The sequence below is a fragment of the Nematolebias whitei genome, chromosome 1, assembly GCF_014905685.2.
Source record: "Nematolebias whitei isolate Nwh7 chromosome 1, NemWhi1, whole genome shotgun sequence".
Lineage (NCBI taxonomy): Eukaryota > Metazoa > Chordata > Actinopteri > Cyprinodontiformes > Rivulidae > Nematolebias > Nematolebias whitei.
Window position 1 is genome coordinate 17,599,416 of NC_056498.1, and position 5,611 is coordinate 17,605,026.

The window sequence follows — 5,611 nt, forward strand, 5'->3', positions numbered from 1 at the left end:
AAGACATTTCTGCCTATCAGTCAGCGAGAGAATCCCCTGCCCCCTCCCCTTCTCTCACAACCTGTATATCAGACCTCAGCAGAAGCTACATGCCCTGTACCTGGGGGAGGGTGCCCACTTCCAGCAAGTGAACAGGAAACCAATACATAGGCTAGACAGGCCATATGAAATAATGTTTTATTAATTTTTCTTTAGGGGATGGGCGGGGCTGGGCCAGGCGCTCATGTCGTCCTTCACGAGATGCCGCCCTGGGCAGCTGCCTATATCAGAAACCACCACTGCACACACCTGCCTCAATGATTGCAGGCCAGTAGCAATCACTCCAATTGTTCTGAAGTATTTTGAATGAGTGATGCTGGCCCATATCCAGAGGACCATACCCAAAACCCTGGACCCCCGCAGTATAGATCTGAAGCTCTCAGCCTTGACCTCTCTGAGTGACTTTAAACATCTGTTAAGTTCCTGGGAAAAACCAATGCAGACATGTTCCTGTTTTTAGTTTTCTACACCGCCTTATAACCTAGCTGTTCTTTTGGTTACATGTTCTTTGAAATATCATATTATTTCCACTTGTTTAAAAAAAATCTCCATTTGTACGCATCCTTTATGATTGTCTAATGTTGTCTTTGTTGTTCTGTTGTTGTCATCACTCTTTGTTAAAATCAGGTCTCTCTTTGCCTGAGGGTAGTAGACGGACGAGTCCTTGTGCTGGGTGGGTGTGGTTCTTAATGATGCTGCATGCTTTACACAGACATCAGCTGTGGTAGGTGTCCTGGATGGTGTGGAGACTGCTACCAGTGATGTCCTTTCCATACCACCCTGTGAAGCAGCCTGTCAGTAGGCTCTCAGTGGTGCACCTATAGAAGTTTGTGAGGACGCTGGTGTTCGTACCAAACTTCTTTAGTCTTCTTAGGAAGTAGAGTCTTTTTCAGGTTTTCTTGACCACAGTGTCTGTAAAGTCCAGGACAAACCCTCAGTAATGTGAACACTGAGGAACTTGAAGCTGCTGACCTGCTCCACCTCAGTGATGTTCAAGTAGATGGTGGAGTGCTGGCCTCCACGATGTTTCCTCAAGTCCTCTATCATCTTCATTTTGCTGACATCCAGAGGGAGGTTATTTTACTGACACAACTGGTCAGTGATTTCTTCTCATCTCTGTAGGCACTCTCGTCGTCGTTGGTGACGAGGCCCAAGATGGTGTCTGCAAAAAATCTCAAAGAACGTTTTAAAGTTTTAACATATTCTTTGTTTTCTCACATCAGAAAACATCCAGATCCTGAAAAACATAACTTATCAGGGAAAAGATTAGACTTAGTATTTTTTTCCCTCAGTTCTAAATAAAATATTATCAAAAATAAAAAAAGCTGTTTTAAACAGTTCAGGGTGTTTTATTGAGTTTATCTAATTTCTCTTAAAATATTATTTTTTAAAAGCTGTTCTCTATTATTTACTTTTCTCTTGAGCTCGGTGTAATTTCAGCTTTTTAGATTTATTTTCACGTGACACGGTTTTTCTGGGTGAACCTAACAAAGTTCAGTCAGGTCATCTGGACGGTTTCTTTATTGTTGAGAGGAAGTCCTTTGGATGAACGTCTCAACAACAAAAGACAATGTTCAGATGATCTGACTGAACTGTTTTGGATTTTTTCCCTGGATTATTAAGCATGAACTTTGATCTTTCTGGGTGAAGATTGCATGTTCTCTCCATGATGGGTGGTTTTTCTCCAAGTAGGCTTCTCCAGTTTCCTCCCACAGATCAAAAAACATGCAAGATAGGCTGACTGATAACTCTAAATTGTCCCTATAAGTGAGTGAGCACACACACATATTGTCCTTGGTTGCATAATGGTTGCATTTTTAGCTACTTTTCAGCTGTGTTTTTTTTTGTGTGGCTATTTTTGCTTTTTTCCTGGATAATGTCCACTTTGTTGTGCTCATTTCTACTTCTTAGGCTTATTGGGCAAACGTGACCTTTATGCTTTCTTCTGCTAATTTACACTTGTTCAACCTTTTCAGCTACATTGTTAGCACTTTTTAATTAATTTCAGCTGTTTTCAAGCATTTCATGGTAATTTCTGCTACTTTCAGCCCAATTAACTTTTTTTCTGCTCATTTCAGCTTGTGCTCCTTACAGCTTATTTCAGAGTCAGAGAGATTTATTAGTCATTTCGCACCACATGTGGTACATGTAGTGGAGCGATGTTATGTACACAGGGTCCCAGTTACATCCAACAATCAAATGTAAAAGATAAACAGTAACAGCAACATGAAACAGATCAACAGCAACATAATGTGATTTTTCACAGTGATTATCCTGGTTAGATACTCATGAGTCTAACAGCCTCAGGGTAGAAGCTGTTCCTCAGTATAGTGGTTCTACACTTAATGCTCCTTCCTGAGGGGAGCAGGGCAAAAAGTATGTGTGCTGGGTGAGTGGGGTCTTTCATGATGCAGATTGCCCCCTTCCTGCACACACACACACACACACACACACAGGTTTGTTTTGCTATCTTTGTGGGGCCTTTGCATTGACTTCCATTCATTTTTCATTCATTTCTATAGCCTAACCATGACCTTTATCCATAACCTAACCATTACCAGTACATACCTAACCCTAAACCTAACACATCCTCAATTCACACCTTAGTCCTAAACCTAGCCCCTAACCCACCAACGGGACTTCTTCTTATGGGGCCCGGGATTTGGGCCCCATAAGGAGCAGTTGGTCCCCACAATGTAGTATAAGTTGGAAAAATGGGCCTCACAAAGTAGCATAAACAAGGACACACACACACACACACACACACACACACACACACACACACACACATATCAATCAATCAATCAACTTTATTTATATAGCACATTTTAAAAACCACAAGAGTAGCCAAAGTGCTGCACAATAAAACAATAAAAACAAACAAAACAATGAAAACATACAAAGCATACACAAAGAAACATAAAAACCATTCACATACCAGTTTCACAGCAGGTGTATTAAAAAGCCATAAAAGATAAGATCACGTGTTAAAAGCCAAAGAATAAAAGTGTGTCGTTAAAAGAGATTTAAAAACAGGAAGAGAGGAGGCCTGTCTGACACTCAAGGGTAAATTGTTCCACAACCTGGGAGCAACAACAGCAAACGCTCTGTCACCTCTGAGCTTCAGCCTAGTTTTAGGGACTGTCAGCAGCAGCTGATCAGCTGATCGTAGGGATCGGGGTGGACAGTAAGGCTGAAGCAGCTCAGACAGATATGGTGGGGCAAGGTTGTTCAGACATTTAAAAACAAACAGCAAAAGCTTAAAATTAATTCTGTAGTGCACAGGGAGCCAATGAAGGGACGCCAGGATGGGAGTAATATGCTCGCGCCTACGAGCCTGAGTTAACAGGCGAGCAGCAGAGTTCTGCACAAGCTGCAAACGAGCAAGAGACGTCTGGCTAATGCCTGCATACAGCGCATTACAGTAGTCAAGACGAGCTGTGATAAAAGCATGGATTAATTTCTCCAAGTCAGGTCTTGCTAGGATTGGTTTCACTTTTACTATTTGGCGGAGTTGATAAAAACTTTTCTGAACGACACTGCTGATCTGTTTTTCAAATTTAAAATCAGACTCAAACTTCACCCCCTGATTGGTGACACAGTCCTTGAGATAAAATGACAGTGAGCCAAGATCTATGCTGGGAGAGGGACGGCAACTTGGTCCAAACATCATAACTTCAGTCTTGTTCTCATTTAGACTAAGGAAGTTAAGAGAGAACCATGTCTTAACATCATTAAGGCAGTGTGTAAGTTGTTGAACTGTGTTGTTTTGTGCCATGGGAAAATAGATCTGGCAATCATCAGCATAAAAGTGAAATAAAATGCCATGCTTCCTAAAAATCGAGCCAAGGGGGAGTAAGTAAAGGGCAAATAAAAGAGGGCCAAGGATTGAGCCCTGGGGGACACCATGTGGAAGAGGAGCAGTGGAAGACATAAAATTGTCGATTTTTACGCAGAAACTCCTATTGGTTAAATACAACCGAAACCAATTGAGGGCGACACCCCTGATGCCCACACAGTGCTCAAGACGAGAGATTAAAATGCTGTGATCAACAGTGTCAAATGCAGCAGACAAATCTAAGAGCACTAAAACAACAGACTTTCCGGAGTCTGTGGACAAGAATATATCATTTGAAACCCTCAAAAGTGCACTCTCTGTACTGTGGCGGGCTTTAAACCCAGACTGAAACGGCTCAGTGATACCATTGTCCTCTAAAAATGGTAACAACTGGTGGTAAACAACCTTCTCTAATAGTTTTGAAATAAATGGGAGATTAGAGATAGGCCTGAAATTGGAGCAGAGAGAGGGGTCAAGACCTGTTTTTTTGAGTAGAGGGCGTACAAATGCATGTTTTAAAGCCTCAGGTACTATACCAGAGGAAAGACTGCTATTGATAATCTGAAGTACACTTGGTTCAATAGTGGAAAATACCTCCTTAAATAAACGAGGTGGGATGGAATCTGCAGGAGAACCAGAGGGCCTCATATGATCAACTGTGTCCTGTAGAAAAGAGAAGGACACCGGCTCAAACTGATCAAAAACAGATGAGTGGTGTAGAGGAACAGAAGGATCATAGGAAGGCTGAGAAATACAAGCTCTGGTTGACACAATTTTATCAGTGAAGAAGTGGAGGAAACTTTCACAGATTTCAGTGGAGGCATCAAAACCAACAGACTTGGGAGCATGGAGAACAATATCTATGGTTTTGAACAAAACTCTGGGGTTGTTACAGTTAGAAGAAATTATGCCTGAGAGATATTTGTTCTTCTCGGCTATTACAGTTTTCTGATAATGTAACAGACTCTCTTTGAGAATATTAAAAGAAACATGTAGTCTGTCCTTTTTCCACCTGCGCTCCTCTTTTCTGCACTCGCGCCTGGCAGCGCACGTGACGTCACTCAGCCAGGGTTCGGGGGTAGGTTTGGTGCGCCGGTTCTTCAAAGGAGCGATCGTGTCCAGTGTTTGTAAACAGACAGAGTGGAAGCTGGAAACCAGTTCATCAATATTTAAACAAAGAGAGTCTTTAGAGTTATCCTCGCAGAGACCAAGAAAAGTGGAGGAGAACAAGGTTGGAGAGGAGGAGTTAAACATGCGACAGCGCTGAGGAGGAGCACGCACTTTAACTGGACAGTGAGTGGGAATGTCAAATAGGATGGGCATATGATCTGAAAAAACAGCATCACATATGTCCAAGTTGGAAACATCCAGACCATGAGACAGGACCAAGTCAAGTGTGTGCCCGAGTTCATGAGTAGGACCAGACACAGACTACACAAAGTTAAAAGAGTCAATAACATTTAAAAAGCTCCTGGAGATCGTCTCTTCTGGGCAGCAGACGCGAATATTAAAATCTCCAAGAATGAGAAAATAATCATATTTGGGCAGGATGTCAGCCAGAAATTCTGAAAAGTCATTTATAAAATCCTTATTGTGCTTGGGTGACCGATAGATGACGACACACAAGACAACATGAGCGCGGCCGATTTCAAATGAGCAGTGTTCAAAACTTGTAAAAGAAGACTGCAGGCTGATCTGCCGGCATTTAAAATCATTTTTAAAAACAACTGCTAT